This window comes from Quercus suber, unplaced genomic scaffold, assembly GCF_002906115.3.
Source record: "Quercus suber isolate HL8 unplaced genomic scaffold, Cork oak 2.0 scaffold_329, whole genome shotgun sequence".
Classification (NCBI taxonomy): domain Eukaryota; kingdom Viridiplantae; phylum Streptophyta; class Magnoliopsida; order Fagales; family Fagaceae; genus Quercus; species Quercus suber.
In genome coordinates this window covers 809,804-815,785 of record NW_027069782.1, presented here as the reverse complement: position 1 = coordinate 815,785, position 5,982 = coordinate 809,804, and the positions used below count along the sequence as shown (strand labels likewise).

The following is a 5,982-nucleotide window of genomic DNA, read 5'->3' as shown; positions in this document are numbered from 1 at the left end:
ATACTGTAGTCCATTTTGGTTTATTAGATCTATATATAAAAAGATGGATTACACCAGAGTCAGGAGGGAATTCAGAATCAAGACACCTCACCCACGGCGGAAAATTTACTATTGGCGTTGACGATTTGCTAAAAATGGATTGTGTAGTGTGCAAGACAATGAGACAGTCCTTCCCACCTTGTGGCAATGTCATCCATCAAGGGGACCATAGGCAGTTGGCCCAATAAGTATACAAAAGATGCCAAAATACCTGGAAATATTTTTTAACGGTGTTTGAAAACGAGGTTGGGAACTGTAGCCAAGAAGAGTTGGATAAGTTTGTTCTTCTTGCAAGGCAGCTTTGGTAGTTGATACCATTGAAACACACATGCACATGGGGTTAGTGAAGTGACAACATCTACCATTCTATAGGATTCAACCAGATTCTGTGAGAATTACAAAGCTTATTCCTTGAAGACATCCTAGATACATGGTGATTCTCAAGAAATGGGTTTCAGTGCAGCCTGACTGGTACAAGATTAATTTTGACAAAACTGTGTTCATTAGAAGGATCAGTTACCCCAAATTTTGCTTTCTATTGTGTCAGATGTCCAATAATTTTATAGGATAAAAAGCAATTAAGCAATTTTTCAAACGTAATTTAGATAGATAGATAGCAAGAAACATCATTGGCAAGATGTTTCACTAGATGGAACAGGTAAGAGCTCACAAAATTTGAAAAACAAATACCAAAAACAGAATAAAAATGATTGATTTGCTTAAATTTCTTAGGCTTGTAGACATGTAGAATTTCTTTACTATGTTTCCATCCCCACAAGAAAAAAAAAATTCAAAACATTAATTGGCAATGGCATACAAGTACAAAGAGCACCCTAGTTATAATCACAAAAGGACACCAATAAGCTGATCCACCAAAACCTCACACAAAGTTGACCACCAAATGGGCCAAATCATGAAATTTGAAGAAGAAATGAAATATTTGATAATCTAGCTGACAACAATTTTCAACATGTTGAGGATTGCGAATTTAGCATTCTGGATGAAATGACTTGATCCAGTCAATTGTCCTCATTTCTCTACCAAAACATCTGAAGATGACTAATACTTCTTCAACAGGACAAAACTGACCAGTCAACATCATTATGTGATCTTAGATATCTTCTTTAGATTCAGGACTGATGTAAATTTCCCTTCGTCAGCTTAGTGTTGTATAGTCTCCACTCGATAACTGTTCTATGGGGAACTACATGTCCATATAATGGCAAACATCCCTAACGAACAATAAGAAAGGAGATTGAGAAATATGTTATTGTCTTCAATTACCTACAGTCTACAGATAAGATTATGCATTAAACTAATTTTTCACTCCACAATGTAAGGAGACATGATAATTAAAAAAATCTAAACTAAAAAACCCAGATACTAAAAAATATAAAGGAATTGCCAAATTTACCACAAAGAAACATGTAAGCTCACCTCTCACAGAAAAAGGAGTTATGAGATGGATTGTATGCTTAGTGGAACCATCATCTGCAAAGGAAACAATAGCTAAAACATCACATTAAATATTGACCAATTTTCATATACTTTTTATCATTTTGCTCAAAAATATTATAGCCTACCTCTATTTGCCACTCTATTAATCCAAAACAATTTCTCTCCTTAAGACATTGAGGAAAATAGTCTACAAAATGAGGATAGAGGTTAACTACAAAACATAATGCAGTAGTCATCAACAATGAAGAAAAAGAAATAAAACAACAAGAGCTTCATGAGATAATATATGACTATACTGACCAAAACAAAAACAGTTAAACAAAACCATTCTAATAGGTGAACAACTCCAGTAAAAATATTGCAAAGGAAGAAGCTCTTGCCATCAAAGTAATGGAAGGTTCAAGAGGGTAAGGTCAGGAGATGAGACAGGCAAGAAGGGAAAAGGAGTGAATTATTCAACAGAATTAAATATCAATGGTAGTAGTAGAGTAAATAGAGAGGAAAATAAGAGGGAATTGAATTGTGGTGATTTCCCTCTTCTCATTAGATTTTTTTTTTTTTTTATAATGGAAATACACATTTGACATTTCAGAGTTGCACTTGTGAATTTTTCCAGCCTTCTTCAAGGATGTATGAAATAAAACTACTTAAATCTAACAAAAAATAAAGAAGTAAATTTTGTTCTAAAGACAAGGTATTAGTGATTTAGAAATACTATAAACTTAGCAGGTAGGATATTACCAGAGAATTGCTAACGTTTATATCAAGCTTTAAAATATGTAAAATTTGTGAATATCATGCTCTAGGGCCAAGTAAATACGTAAAAAAGAATATTTTGAATATAAGAATAAATATCTAAACACAAAGTTGACCTTAAGAGAAGCAGTTAAAACCATACATGGGACAATGGGCAACCTACCCTTCAGAAATTTTGAAGGAATACACTCATACTTCAAGTGGTAAGGATCTAAAATCTAGGAAGGGCATAACATCCTAACTAAATGCAGAGTAAAATTCATATGACCCTAGAACGTAAGCATTCTCATCAATATAACCAGAAGGGGGCAGGGGAGGGAAGTTGAGTGCTTCCGAAATTCTTTTCCTACAGTTGACTTTAACTTCAATTGCTGCAAGGAATATGTAAGTTCTCATGGCTTCTGAAATTTTGCTTTTATAGGGCATATGGAAGGACGAAGCTTTGGTCACCAACTCTTCATTGATTGATAATTTCACCAAGCGGCTATATCAGCTATAAAGGAAATTCCAACGTTCTCCAATAGGAACAAAATTTGATAGGAGAATTCAGGTAAAAAAACAAGGTATTTCATTTGAATGGAAGTCAACCAGGGACGTAATCTCTCTCTCCCTAATTCTAGTCCCTTCCAGAAAATGCTCATTTTCCCTTATCTCCAAAATACACAAAGATATTGGATCATCTTCACATTTCACACTTACTTCAAAGACGACACAGTGGCCTCCATCCAAACTGCAAAAGAGAACGAATATTATTGGGAAACTGATACTAGAACATGAAACACAACTAGCATCAGCACAAAAGGGAATCCATTGCATGTGTATAAAAGTTTCAGGTTCATGTAAGTGTTTGTGAGTCTCACGTATGTAATTGCCATGGCTTAGAATATTGTGGTATCCTAAGCAGCCTTAAGAAGAATTGAAAGACCACTTCAAAGATGACTAAAACCATGCTAATGTAGAGATAATAGAACTTACCGAAGAGGTTCTTTGTTGTGGAAGTCTCAAACTCCATCAATGGAGCAAGCACAAGTTTTCCCTGCACTTGATTATCAATTGAAAACAATTATAAAAATTTGTAAAGACTTTTGCAGATTATGTCACATGCTCATGCTTTTAATGTAAGATTAAATGGGTTTAGTCACCTACTTGTACACAGCAATGAGCTCCAGACTGCACCAAAAGAGAAAACTACAAAATTAAGAATTCATCAGTTCAAAAATATTATAGTTACAAAAATAATTTTGCAAGCAAATTTTTGAAAAGACAAAACTGTTTGTTACAAAAATTATCATATATATGAAACTAAATTAAAGAAGTGAGAGGCGTATTACTCAATCTATAGAAAGATAATGCCTGATTTTTGTAGAACCATCTTTGAAAATCCTCTTGGTTTCAATGCCACACCCTCCTTTGTTTTATATACAGAAACACATAATTTAGAAATTCAACATAATTGAAAGCTCTTGAAAGATGTTTATGATAGTTTGAGAAAGAAAAATTGGCAAAGTATTCATCACACATTTTAGAAACATGAAATTCCCAAATGATTTGAGCTAAATAATTGAATTAAGAATATTAAATCTCTTGTACACATCTGGTGTACTAGGGTTGTGCCCCTTTTTGTGTTTTATTCTCCCAATAACTTGAACAAATGATAGAACAGTTATCTTTTTTTATTCTCCCAATAACTTGAACAAATGATTACCACCGAGTTCTTGACCTTGCGCCAACACAGATAAATATTATCTCCAGATTTGTGAATGTCTACATTGGTAGACCTCAATCTTTGTTCTGCTTCTGACTAAAACAAAGTCTCCGAAATAAAAAATGACAAAAATTTAAAAAATTCTGAGAAAAGAAAGAATTCATTCAACAATTATCCCATCAAAAACAGTAATTAAACCATTAGTTATTTTCTATATATCAATAGTTCAAATGAGAATTTTAAAATTAATCTTAATAGATATATAGACCCCCAAAAAAGAATAAATAAATAAATAAAAGAGAATGAACAACGAAATACCTGCAAAATAAGCTAATTCCTGCAATGGTAGTTGCTAGATTAATTCCTCCTCTAGAAGTAGACAAACCGACGCTGATTCTAACTATAAAATATAAAAATATAAAAACCCTAAAAAAGCAGTAGTTGATTTTGAATTAGGGATTATAAAAAGATAGATGCATATATACCTGAATAAATTGTTTTTTTCTTGCTGGATTATTTGGGAAATGAGCAATGATGGATGGGCCAATCTTCACTGTTTGCCTCTTTGCCTCAAGAGGGGACAACCAGAAATATCTAACACTTTTAGAGAAGTGAGATCGGGAATTAGGGGCATGGAAGTCAAGTTAGGGCATTCGATAATCTGTAAATGAGAAAGAGAAGGAGGAAATGATGGAAGCAAGAGATGATTATCATCTGAATTCCTCCACCATCCCACAGACTCTTCATCCCACCATAATTCCAACTCTTGAAGATGTTGTGAGTTTCCCCTTCGTATTTGTGGCTTTACGTACCGCCATATCATCTCTTCCATGTCCCAAATATTTGATCTCAAGTCTTCCTCTCAGATTGCTTAGCTGCTTCAATTCACTTAGCCCACCGCCAGACCTAGCCTTTTGCCTCACGAAAAACAGAGGTAGTATCTCAAGAGAAATAAGATGCCCAAGTCCAAGGGGCATATGCGTCAATTTGACACAATTACTAACGTCTAAATGCCTAATATTGACCGCCCCGCGGTAATTTGGCAGCTTGGTAATGAAAATGGAATTTAGCTTGGTAGGAATTAAGGAGAAATTTAATATCTTTATTTTTAGGAAGATCAAAATATCTTAAATGTTTTAATTCTCCGGTTGAATGTGGCATTACACTTAGATTTAACTCACTCAAATTTAATGTCTGTAAATAATCGAGATTTGAAACAAGAGCATCACAAGTGAAGTCACCCAAATTGCCCCCTACACTAGCTATAAGAATTGTTTGTATCTTCATTCCTTTAACCTTGAAAATTGAAAGTTTACTTGATGAATCTTCAATATCAAATGATACATGAAAAAAAAAGGTGGGGGGAAGCTGGAAACCGGTCTAATCTATTTTTTAAATTTAAAGAAGCCCACTAATATTGAATAATTTAAAGAAGCCCATTATTTTCCATGCAAACTTTCATTATACATGGTTGAGCTTTTTTTATTTTATTTATTTATTTTTTTACAAGCACAAAAATATCTATAATAAAAAAGTGTGCTTTAAAAATTTTTATTTACCCAAAATAATAAATTAACTAGTGAGTAATTCATGTAACACACAATATATTTTTATCAAAATATGATTGTTTATCTATTTTTTTTTTTTTTTTGGTATGAATATGAAATTTGATAATTATGATAGTTATAATAATTATAATAAGCTTTTACTATGATTGACAATGACTTTGAATATGGAACCATCTATTCTAACATTTAATGAAAATATGATTTGAAAATATTCAAATGAAGTGCTTAAATATAAAATAGAGTTTAAACTCAATTAAAAAATATATAATGGGTCTTGTTAATGGGTGCTCTTAGGGAAATTGTTAATAAATAATTTTAGGAAAATTTTAACATCTCTTTTATGAGAAATGTAAAAAGATGTCAAAACAATTAATTTTTTTTTTCCTTTTCTATAAAAAGTATCTTAAAATAGTCCATAAACCAATACCCTTAGGGTATTTATTAACATTTCCCATA

At 32.5% G+C, this 5,982-nt stretch overlaps 1 long non-coding RNA gene across 4 annotated transcripts; it reads right to left on the bottom strand.

The window, feature by feature from the left end:
* Positions 1–737: 737 nt before the first annotated feature.
* On the bottom strand, positions 738–4,938 carry LOC111988331 (uncharacterized). Of its 4 annotated transcripts, XR_010632919.1 has the most exons (9): positions 4,444–4,938; positions 4,277–4,358; positions 3,585–3,661; positions 3,400–3,441; positions 3,229–3,289; positions 2,953–2,983; positions 1,623–1,684; positions 1,477–1,530; positions 738–1,271 (listed from the first exon to the last, which is right to left on the bottom strand). It is a non-coding gene; the product is annotated as an uncharacterized LOC111988331 (long non-coding RNA). The 4 variants fall into 4 exon arrangements; XR_010632920.1 differs by lacking the exon at positions 3,585–3,661 and having other exon boundaries at positions 1,477–1,548; positions 4,444–4,937; XR_002880414.2 differs by lacking the exon at positions 3,585–3,661 and having other exon boundaries at positions 3,229–3,294; positions 4,444–4,936.
* Positions 4,939–5,982: the final 1,044 nt, after the last annotated feature.